This window comes from Marmota marmota, unplaced genomic scaffold (genome assembly GCF_001458135.2).
Source record: "Marmota marmota marmota unplaced genomic scaffold, marMar, whole genome shotgun sequence".
Taxonomy (NCBI): domain Eukaryota; kingdom Metazoa; phylum Chordata; class Mammalia; order Rodentia; family Sciuridae; genus Marmota; species Marmota marmota.
Window position 1 is genome coordinate 46,698 of NW_026006341.1, and position 12,509 is coordinate 59,206.

The window sequence follows — 12,509 nt, forward strand, 5'->3', positions numbered from 1 at the left end:
CCTGCTCTTGCCCCTGGGGCTAGATCTCAGCCCTGTAGCCGCATCCAGCTGTACAAGAGTGGCAAGAAACGTGGGCAGCCATGACAGGAGAAGGAAGGCCATCTTGGCTCCAGCAGTCATTTTGTTTTGTTCAAATATCTTTAATGCCAATTGCCAGTATGACCTAATGAGATACGTTATTTCATTTGAGGGTGACCATGAGAGCCAGAACTTCTTGCTTACTTTAAGCACTGATCTCTTTATCTGCAGGTTTTTTCCCCTAAAGCCATACTAATCAAGTCTCATTTTTCATCTTTGTGTTGACGTTCATGGTTTTGAAGCTGACCTCCATCTCTACCAGGCCATTCCTTCCCAGACAATGCTGACAGTCTCCAGAAAACTAAATGACTTCTTCAAATGGCCTATGGCAGTTCTTCAAGCAGAATCTTCTCTCTAGGTGACTGGACATGCCCTCAGGGTCCTGGAAGTTTGGAGGCCTGGACCTCCATGACTCACTGCCTTCCTTCTGCTTTAAGAATCAGAGATATTAGCATTCCTCAGTCCCTGCATCTAAAACCTCCCCAGCTTCCACAGAGACCAAACATGTCTCCTCAACCTAGCCCCAATCTCACATATGAAAGAAAAATGTAGCACCTTCCTTGCTGGGTAGCTGATTGTCTCAGGTGCAGTAACAGCAGTCACCAAAGGGCCCTGTACACTGGGAACTCATGTGCCCATGCACATTGCTGCTGCTGATCCAAAACACTTGTTCATGCCATTTTGCTGACAAATGTTGTCCCTCCCATCCTGGAGTTTTGAAGCTGAGGATTTTATTTTGTCATTGTCACCATCACTATTCATTTCCACCAACATTTTTATGGCTTATTTCCCCTTTAGTTCTTCTACAGTCTCCTCCTGTCCTCAGACACTGGAACAGTGCCCTCTTCCCACAATCTGTCTCCTAAGCATCTCTGTTGGCCATCCATATTGACCAGAGTCCCAACAGGGAAAACTTTGCATGGTGAGGTTTAGGTAAAACAAATCACAAACAGGGTTTTATAACATGACAGCATAAGTTGTTCCAGAAGTATTTGGTATGCTTCCATTCCACATTAATGCTGAATTTGTATGGGGGTAGAGGGGAAGATCAAGTATGCTGAAGATTCATGTTAGACTGGGGATCATGGTGAGGTCTAGGGTTAAATAATTCACAAGTGCAAGACAACCAGTTTCCTTAGTCAGAGCCTCTGCTGTGATCCTTTGTGCTTCTAGTTTGAACACATTGTGGCAAAATAGTGTCATTCACAAAAACAGTCTTCTCATAAGTACTAGGACAGTCTATTTCCCATAAGGCCTCAGGATCCCCATCTCACCTTCTCGACCCTTTATGGGCTCCTCCCTATTCATTTCTTGAATTTTGATATCCTCAAGGACCTGATGCTTGGAATTTTCTCATATCGTGCACAACTACTTCCTGGGTTATCATAACTTTTCTCATTGATTCAATTATCAACTAAATGTTGTGGCCTCTCCAATCTATTTCTCTAGCCCCAGTTGCTTTCTGAATCTCTAGCCCCCTGCTAGAAAATGTGCTCATATGCAGCATCTGCAGAATCTCCCTGAATCAGATCCCAGACAGGCCTGCTTCTCCTGGAGTCAGCTCCTCTTCTTGCGTCCCAATTCCAATTGAAGAGCAGCACAGCTAAACTGTATCTCCCTGATTCTCTTCTCTCCTTCCCAGATCAGCATCCAATCCACCAGCAAACCCCAGATTTCTGCTTCTGCCCTCTTCTTTCTGTACTCATGAACAGTTGTCTCCTATCTCTGGATTTTGGTTCCAGTCTCCCAACGAGGCTTCTTATTTCAGTCTTACTCCTCACCAGCAAATTCTCCAAAGGGCAGTCAGTGTGAATTTTTTAAAGAGCAAATCTGAATTCATGTCTCCTTGCAGCCACACCATTCTGTGGCCACTGCTGTCCTCAGGACAGAGTCAAAATATGTCAGCAAAGCCCATGAGTCATTTCAAGAGTGGCCATGGCTTCTCTCTGTAGCTTTTCCCTGCTTCCTGCCAGCCCTTACCACCACCACAGCTGAGCGGGGTTGCAGGTCCCTCTCCAACTCCACCATCCTCCAAAGCCTTCCCAAGTCCATACTCCATCCAATTAGCCCATCTAAATCTTCATTCTCCCTACATTTTTTGTACCACCTTCCTTGAAAATAATGTTTCTGACCTCTCCTTAGCTCTGAAGTAAGGTCATTCCTTACTAATCTGAAATAATTACATAGCAGATTAGTTTGAATGAATAAAATTGTTTAAATTCATACTTTGAAAGAATAACTTTCAAGTATTAGGAATAGTTTGAACCTACAGCTAAAATGTTACAGCGTAAGCTGTATTTATATTTTTATTAGAAAATAATTTCATTTTGGTTTCAAATATTTATTGTGGAAGAATTCGCACCCTGAACTTATGTTGCAAGTGATTTCTCCATGGAAATTGCAGTGGTGTTTGTGTCCAGCTCTGGTATAATTAGTATTCATTCCTAATTAACAGTATTGAATTAAGGAATATCAAAAATAGGTACCAGGCAAAATTAAGAAGTACTGCCTGAAAGAGATTTTATTCATATGTGCTAGAAAATAGAAATGCAGAAAATGAAATAAATGAAAGTAAGCATAACTATGTCTTAAGCAAAAACAGATGTTTTTGACTTATTTAAAATCATAGTTCATAGTTTATCTCAACTACTTTGATTATTCTGTTTCCCAAAATTTAAAACTCCACTCTTGGATACCAGAATATAAAAAGATACAACTCGCAGTTTAATGGCATAAAAACTTGACATCTATCTCACCTCCAGCCAATATGGATCTCTGTTTTGTTGGTCCTCATGAGGCTGTAGGACTATAATCAATTTAGTTAGCCTTCCAGAATATGAATTCAGTGACAGACTTTGGTTTTACATTTTACATGGCCCTCTTTACTTTCAAAGTATTATTTATGTAGCAGACTCTTAAAAATGTAAGCATATTTAGCACTTAGTCTCAGATTTTATTGTTGTTCTTTCAGGAAGTTTACTATTTGCTCTTCAACGTGTTTTTTGAATTCTTTATTTAAAGCAATTTTAAATTTAGGCAAAATTAAGAAGAAGGTATAGAGTTTTCTCATATACCACTTGCACTACATATGCATCCCCTACCAGAATGGCAATTGTTATAGTCAGTGCACTTGTACTGACAAATCATAGTCACATAAAATTCATAGACTGCATTAGGGTTCACCCTTGGTATTGTGTAGTCTCTGATTTTGAACAGATATATAATGGAAGGTATCTCTCATGATAGCATCATACAGAGTACTTTTCACTGGCCTAAAATTCTGAGCTTCTGTTAAATCTGGACAGATATTTGAACAAGATTTAGCACATAGATTTTAGGCTTTGGATCAAAGTCTTCCTTCAATTTTTGTAAAATAGAACTATGCTATTGTTTGATTATTAAAAATGCAAATAAGAACTCATATTCACTGTCACATTGAAGCAAAATAACTTTTTGCTGAAGAATGACAACCAGTGTACATGAATGTTTCACCAGTGAATCATTCCTGCCTGGTGGTGGGTAGGCTCTAGGCTAATTTGCCAGCCAGGAGATTCCTTGTCACTTTCCATGACATCTTTTTGGTGTGTGATTCCTCCCTAAACTGGTCAGATTTCAGCTCCACAGAGAAGTGTTTTGCTCTCCGCAAGCCACAACATTCACAATCTGGTCTTGGAGTCTCAGTGGGACTTAGCTGGGGCCACTCAGCCACAGCTTTGGGAAGCTCCAGAAGCCCTACCTACCCAAGCCATTTGTGCCCTCTTGTGTGATTCCATGGGTACCCACCTCAGGGTAACTGATTTACAGGGCAGTCATGGAGCTTCAGGTACAATGAACTCTGTTCTGCCTTCCAAAACATATACTGGTACATCTGAGATTAACTGGAAGTAGTATCAGTCAGCCCGACACCAGAGTAAAAATGCCTGTGAGCATTGGATGCTGAGAGGGCAAGCGGTGTGTGGAGACACCACCTCTGTTCTTCCAATCCCTTGCTTCTCCATGAAATGCTTCCTAAAAATATGTTTAAGCCTTCGAAACAAACTATTGTGTTACCATGGAAGAGACAGGTCAGTCCCTGTTGCCAAGTGGCAGATGATTTTTTCCAGCATTTAGCCTTCTGTTACTGAGACTCATGTGTTCCAAGAAACTCAAAGTGCTTCAAAGGGAACAACATCTACTCAGCCTCTCTGTAAGAATTAAAACCCTTAGCACATAAATGCAGAGATCAAATCCAAGATCAATCAAACATCAGAATCAAACTCTTGTTGACAATCACTGGGGTTAGAAATTAGATTATTCCAGGCCTGGGGATTTTAGGATCATGCCCCTTTCCCAGTGAAATGTCAGCATTGTGCACAGTGAGTTGCTTTCTCCCGGAATGCCAAGCTGCCTGTCCTGGAAACTGGGTAAGGTCATGTTTCTCTGAATAGCAATATTGTATTTGCTATTGCCATTTTGATATGAGAAACAAAACATAAAGCTAATATTTAGATGCCCTTCCCTTTATTGTCAGGGAATACAGACTCTCGGATTGCACATTCCATTCAGCCAGTGAGTAATGAGCTTTGATAGAAGTGAAATCCATGCCCTTCACAGCCTGTCTCACACAGGAGTCTCTTTTCTTCCTACCCTGGTATTCATTTAATTGGCTTTTACCACCATTGCACTGACAAAACAAGAAATCAATAAGTAATTATGGATAGGTAAGGGAATTCCTACAGGTCTCCTCTGGCGTCCACACCACAGCAGGTGGGAGAGTGAACCCAGCCTTTGTGTGGCCTCCTCTGCCTGTTCAAGGCTGAGCACTGCACATAAATGAGCCAAGAGTCCTGTCCTTGCAAATTGAAGTTAATGGCTCATGTCTGACATCCCTTCATCAGCCTGGTCTGCTGGGCATTTGAAGAACAATCCTAGTTTGTGATGAAAATCAGAAATCTATTTTGAAATATCATCAAGGAAAAAACACAACAAAGTTAAAATTCGAAATTGTGATCCTTAAGCTTTGCAGTAAGAAGAGTGAGACATACTTTAATACTTCCTTTGGTATGTACCATTTTGAGTATTAATAGATTTTATTCTCTGGGTATCTAAGATAGTCATGGAAAAGCACTAAATCCTCTGTAGAAATAAATTAAACCACTAAATGAAGAGCCATCATTTTATCAGGGAACCCGTTCACCAGGAATTTATTAATCTTTCAGCAGTGATGGAAAATTCCTCACCAAGAGATGACTGGAAAAACACAAGGACTTCTAGCCAGATTCTAAAACAACCCCAAGGCTGGAGCCCTCAAAGTTCACAATTGTAGTTCCTCTAACGTTTTCTTTTCCAAAGTGCTTGATATGAAGTTAGGGTAGAAAATGAAAACGCTGAAGTTAAACTCGTCCATGGTACTTTCTACTCAATAAATCTGGGTGTTTACTTGTTGATGTTTCTATTGACAATGAAGGTCTTTCTTCATGAGGTCCCCTGATCTCTCAGAGAGAATTCTCAGGCACTCATCATATGATATCTGTCCAAAAACAAAGGCACAAATGGGAACAGAAGCAAAAATCAGTTGTGCAAAAGTGGAAATTAATGCACATGGCAGTTGCTAAACGAGAAGCGACTAAGTTATAGCTATTGCTGGGACAGGTCCCCAAGTCAGGGAAATCCACATAGCAGTGCCCAAATTAAACATTTCCCCTATAATACCACTTTATTACAGAGCATCACCCATGACAAAAATACCCTACAGACAAAAGACAGAAAAAAATGATTTCATCAGTAACTAGAAAACTCAGGAAGTTTAACATAAGCATTCAGTGTACGTGCATTCTTGTGGCTTACTTTGGGTGATCACGTCAACCTTACCCACTCCATCTTCAGTGGATCCCAGCAGATTTGGGGATGTCACCTATGAGAACCTCAACTTGGCTGAGTGTGCTCATGCTCCCCTCACCCTCCCTTTCTCCCTCCCTCTCTCATAAGCTGTGTCTTTACCCTTCCCAGTGCCACCAACGAGGTTAGACCAAGTGGGAAAGGAAGCCACAGTGAGGAGATCCAACCTGACCAATGCAGCCATATCCTGCTTTGGTGCACTTGGGCTGTGGGAGATGTCCACCGGCTAGCTCCTTCTCTTGTGAGGGCAGTGGTTGGTTTACGGAGAAGTGCCACCTGCTGCTGAGAGCCTTCCGTCTGCTGCCTGGCCTGGGCCCAGCCTCCTCCAACTGCTCAGAATTTTGCATCAGCCTCAGGCTTCTGCTTCTTCACTGTATATAGACTGGTTAGATACAAATTCTGTGTTCCTGTAGATAACATAGTTTTGGAAGTCCTGTTTAAAAAGAAGAGTAACTTTATGATTATAAAATTATGTACCATCCTCCAAAGGAGCCCATGCACTGAGAGGATCTAAAATTTAAGCTTCTTGTGCTACATGGTCAATTCGCCTCTAACCCCAAATCATCCTGCCACGTTACTCAAGACACCAGCTCTGGCAACACCCAAACTCCAGGGAGCCCATGGTCAAGCTCTTTAAGAAGTTTGTCCCCTGGATTTTAGGAGATGGGGTGTGAGGAATACTCAGCCACTGGCCACCTTCATGAAGTGACTCTCCTTGACCCTCTAGAAAATTCCTCGCCTAATCTTAGACCATATGAAAGTGGGTCACATGCTAATACTGCAGAAGCCTATTTGGTCTGCCACTGTTGCAGTTCTGAACAAATGCTCTAGAACTGTAATTAGAGAATGTGGGGCCATGAAGACAGTGTGGAAAATCATATTAACACAGGCCACAGTACCCTGTCAGGTCTGTAATTATCTACAAGTTTTTACAATGCTAAGTCATTATGTTGAACAAACATGACTCAAAGGGAGTTAGAAATGGATCACCCTCTGGATTTACTTCCTACTGCAACATTAACAAATTACCACCCAAAATTTAAAAATACCAAAAATAAGTGATCTTGCAGTTCTAGAAGCCAGAAATCCAAAATAGGTTCTCTGGGCTGAAATCAAAGTGTTGGCAGGGATGCACTCCCTCTTTACATTCTCCAGAGAGTCACCTTCCTTATGTCCTCCAGCTCCTGGAGGTGGCCTGCATGCCTGGGCTGGTGGCCTCATCCTCCATCTTCAATGTCAGCAACAAAGCATCTTTGAGTCCCTCTCTCTGCTTCCATTGAGCACCAAATTGCCTTCCCTAGCTCTCACCTCCTGAATCTCTCATGAGGAAGGACACAGTGGTTGAAGTGGCCCTGGCATCCTCAGATTGACCTTGTCCTTTGAGATCTTAATCATACCTTCGGAGTCCTTTTTGCCATTTAAGGTAGTCTATTCACAGGTTCTGGAATTAGGAAAAGGACATCTTTGGAGCCCATTACTCAGCCCCATACCCTCTCACATGAAAGTCTGAGTGTAATAGTCAAACCGTGAAATAACACCTCTTGGAGTCAGGGTTTGGCTTCTCCTCACCCGCTGTCTTCACCTCTAGAGTGTCAAGCTCATCTTCAGTGTTCACGTTGACCTTCAGTTTGTCCACATAAGAGACAACTGGAAATGAACCACAGCATGTGCCTTCTTCTTTTGGAGACATGGCACCAGCTCTAAATCATGTGGGCAGATCTCTCTACCTGGAAGCCTAACCAAAAGCTTAGTGTTTCTATTACAAGGTGGAGATTTTTTTTAAAGGTTACTGACATGTTTATACCCATAATGTGCATGTTCTGTACATATCAACACCAAACTCCTTGACTCTCGGTGCCCTGTTTTTATCAAAGCACATTTTTGGAAGATTCCATTATGCTTACCTCTCATTGCAAAGGGTTCTACAGCAGTTACCAGTTGACTTCAACTTTGAAAACCAGCCATTTATATGACTCCTTAGTCCTATGCAGGAGGCCAGTGCAGTGGGCAAAAAGAAGACCTGTAAGTTTCCAGATTATTAAAAAATAATCTTTCACAATGCAAAGAGCATCAGTAATGTCAGAGGAAGAAGCGAGGTCATAGGATGTGGAAACATGTTAGATTTTTCTTTTTTTCTACTCTCCCCATCTTAGCACACGGTGCCCTTGGCAGGTTGGCCAAGTGCCTGGTGGTAAACCCTGATGAACCCACAGTTCTCACACATCCTCTGAGAGTCACTTATGCTAATTGCCTGATTTAACCAGATGACAGATTTACCATGACATACATAGCATCAAATAATGAAATGCATCAACTGGGTTTCTTCTATGCCATTCTAAACTATAGTACCCCCTTTCTTAATCTCCTTGTGTAATATCACATGATTCCTCTTAGTCATCCTCCCTATCCTAGTAGCAAATGACCATTTCTACACTCATTCAACACATATCTGTTGAATACCTGTTGGAGTCTGTAAACAAGTCAAAATAACACCTGGCATTTTGCCAGGGGAATGTTAGCGTTCATAAACAAGTCTGGGTGGTGCCTGGCAAAATGCCAGAGGGAGTGGTTTGAGAAGTAACAAAAGCGAGCCATTAAGTGTGGAGATTTCTGATTGGTTGACTGCTGTATCTAGTTTATGCTAATTAGAAAAGCTGTGTGGAATGTATAAATACTGCTCCTGTCCTGCAAAAAACGGCTCCCACTCCTGCAGTATCAATCTACACAAGTTGTTTGTCACCGCCCGGCTATTCTGCCCAGCCAGCCCGACTCCGGCAGATGGTGGCCCATTACCGGGAGCCCCGGGACACTCGGGGGTAAGTGACGAAAAAAAAAAGCTGCCCGTCCATAGGTAGGACGGGAGCAAATCTGCTCGTCCCTAGGCAGATAGGGCGAGAGGAAAAATGGCCATTTCGAGAAAATGGAGAAGATTGATACAGTATGTTTGTGTCTTGTTTTGTCTTGAAATGTTGTATTGTCTTTATGATGAAAATATGGAAGGGGTAAGAAGTAAATTACTAAGGGAAAGAGGCACCCCAATGGAACCAAGAATAGTCAGGGCATGTGCTGATAAGAGCCCAGGAACTCTAGTCAGAAAGAAAAAGAAAGTTCAGAAGAAGAAAGATTATCAGAGGAGGAAGGATTATCAGGAAAAAAGTTGCAGCAAAAGGCTATTACTAAATACTTTTCGTTACCGGAGGGTGCGTGAAGCGGAGAGGCNTTCTTTTCAATCATTATTTCTTGATTGTTTTACTATAGGCTTATTTTTACCAGGCTCTATTCTAAAATAGAGATGTATTTTTATGCCATGCATGGCATGCTTGTTACCAAGGCTAGACTTTTCTTCCATGGGTCATTTTTGCAAGAAGCTATTGCTATGGCCATTTTTAGATACTCATTCCTCCCCCATTTCTCATCAGGATCTATGCCTGTCTCTTTCTCTATTCACACCTCAATTTAATTAAATTTCATCAGAAGCCAACTGTTAGGTGGCTCTGTGTGCTGATTAAATAAACCTCCATTGTAGCTATCTGGGAGCTTAGGCACGGCAGGGGTGCATTCAGTGACTCCTTCCCTGTCCACTGTGGGGCATTCTGCAGAGACCTTAGATTTGGGACCCAGGTCTCAACCCCTCATGAGCATATATGAAAAATACCCAATTATTTCCAATGTCAAAGTGATCAAAGTGCTAAAAGCCAGACATTTGGATTTGTGAACCTGAAGGCAGGACTTCATTCAGTTGCATCCCAAGTTCAACTTTGCAGTATTGATTGGAACACAGAGGACAGAGTTAAAGACCATCCATGTCACATCTTTGGGTCAAAGTCTCAAAAGTGACAGCAGGGAAGTCAAAAGGACTAATTTGGTCTTGTTTCAACTTCCCAAGCTCTCCCCTCCCTCATCCTATTGGTATAAATGATTAATTTGGGGCAGTTAACAATGATATTACTTTCTTCAACTAAATTATATACATTTCTTTCCAACCTGTCAAATCTTCTTGGTAAACTGGGTTCTTTAAGATTAGGCCAACTGAATTAAATTGAATTCACAAAATGAATTTACAGAGTCTTTTTGAAAAGATGTCACTACAGGAGATCTTCATATATATTGTACCTTTAAGTATCCAAATCAATTTAATTAAATTTCATTAGAAACGGCAGAGCTGAAACTAGCTACTGAAAGCCACTGTCATGTCAGGTGGTATTTATTCCTGCATTAAACTGCAAATACTCCCTTTTGGCCCTTAAAATTTAGTTTAAATATTTAACTTTAATGGGTTTTTGAATTGTTGATGGAATTAGCTTAAATGAATCTTTAACAAACAGTTTACCTTAAAAATAGATGGAAGCTTGTTTTATTAAAGCCAAGAGAAGCAGAAGGTTTCACTGATATGCAAAATTGCCTGGGTCTTCAATTACTGGGACTATGCATGGGAGTATTCTGCTTCCATTTTTTTCTATTTAATAACCTTTTATTGAAATAAGGACAATGTATAACTACCACTAATTTGGAATATTTTCTTTCTCTGCTTAATGTGATTACATTAATAGGTTTGTACAGTTAAAAATGACTGGAAATGGGCACAATTTTGAAAAATCAAGTTTTTCACATGTGAGACTAATGTCTTAGCTGTTTGCCTCTTGCAGGGGGTAGCAACAATTTATGTTTTAACTTTCATTTGATAAACAGGTCCCTGAAGAAGAAATCTTGTTTGTGAGTGTAAGTGATGAGAATAAGCAGCGAGGCAGACTAGTAGATGGTCTTGGGTTGCTAAAAGCCCAAAGGATTTTCACCATACTTTTCTTTGTATCTCAAGTCACTCAAAGAAAATTAGAATTGACAAGCTTTATGGGCTGTAGAGCCTTCAAGGACAGCTAAGGGGAAAAACTTGTATTCATTACTTCAGTATCAAATAGTTTCTGTATGCCCACTGAGAAATCCTTGTTTTGAGGCCAAATAAATCTTACCAGATTGAGGAAGGTCCAGAGCTGTTTACAAACCAGGGAGGAAAAGGCCAGTGAATGCACACCAGCCACGGGTGTCCTAGTGTCTGAGCCAGAGTCCAACTCATGTCCCCAGTAGAAATAAAAAACTGTTGTCCACGGTCATGGTTCACTTTTTAGAAAAACTTGTGTCTGAGTCAGAGATGTTCTGATTACAAGGAAAGATTGGCTAAATCTGACTTCTAGGTTTTGAAGTCAAATAGCCAGAACTCACTCATGGGCAGATGAGTGAGAAAGGATGGAGAAGGACCAGATGGAGGAGGAGAAGATGCCCCAGGGAAAGAAGTTGGCTCCATCCACACAACAAAGAGTTTACAAAGAAGAGCAAATATCTCAAGGGCTGCTAGAATGTAGGTTTGGAGGATTTGGCAATCAGGCAGAGAGAAAAGGGATTATATACCAAATCCTCACTAGTGAGATGAAAAGTGGCAGGAAAGGGGTTTTGAGTTACTTATTTGGTGCCCTCTGACTTCACCTTCTGGAGGAGACATGCTTTAGAGACCCCCTTGGGCTGGGGTGAAAGGTGGCCTGGTGGACAATCAGGGAAGTTAATGTTGATGATACCCCTGACAATTCTGTTCTCAGAGTGAGTTCTGTCTGTTGGTGGTAACAGGATGTTCTCTGCTCCCTAGGGCCAAGTGGGACTGTGTACCTAATCCCACATAGGTGCTTCACATCCTGTCTCCCCTACATTCTCCCCACCACACCCCTCTTGGTGTGACATGCTCTATCAACAAGGTCATGTTGTTGACAGGAATGTGACTGTCATCCTTTTTACCTCCCAGTAATGTTGATGTGAAACATTCAGGAAGCAGCCCCTTCAGGTTAGTGGGCACATTCTGGTAGTTGTGGGTGGCTGTACCCAATCTTGAAAGAAATTGGAGCATATCTAACAGGAAATGTGATATGCCCTCCCTTCTCATCCTTTTCTCCTGGTGCTCCTAAGGGGTTTGAGGATGGAGAACTGTCTGTGAGGCTGTGAGCAGGAACTGATGTTTTCTGAGCTGAGATGCGTGCCCTGAGAGATATGTTTGGAATCAGCACCAATCTGGGGCCAGATGTGCAGATATAATGATGCTTCAAAATTATTTTCAAGATCTGGTAAGGAGGAGGCAAGTTCATTTGCCTCATACTGAAATATGGACAGCTAAGAGAAATTACCACTTAAAATGGAACAGGCAGGCTGCAGCCCATTTTTTTTTTTACTATTTAGCCTAAACTAACACTGCCAAGCCCAGTTGAATGTATTGCATAAAAGACAGATATTCCAACACAGAAGAGGATTAATCTGATGAGGTCACTCTAATCTAAAATTAAGAAAATATCTGTCATATTTATTCAATATAGAATAGTAGACCTTAAGAACGGTACAGGCTATCTGTAAAACCTACGAAATTGCTTACCATTTCCTTTTGCAATAATAAATGCCATCGTATTAAACCCAGCTAGCATTTATTAGGCACCTCTGTGTTCCAGGTATTATACTTGGCACTAAGGATTTATAAAGAGGGTACTCACCCTTCCTGCCCCACAGCTGGGGAGACAGACAGG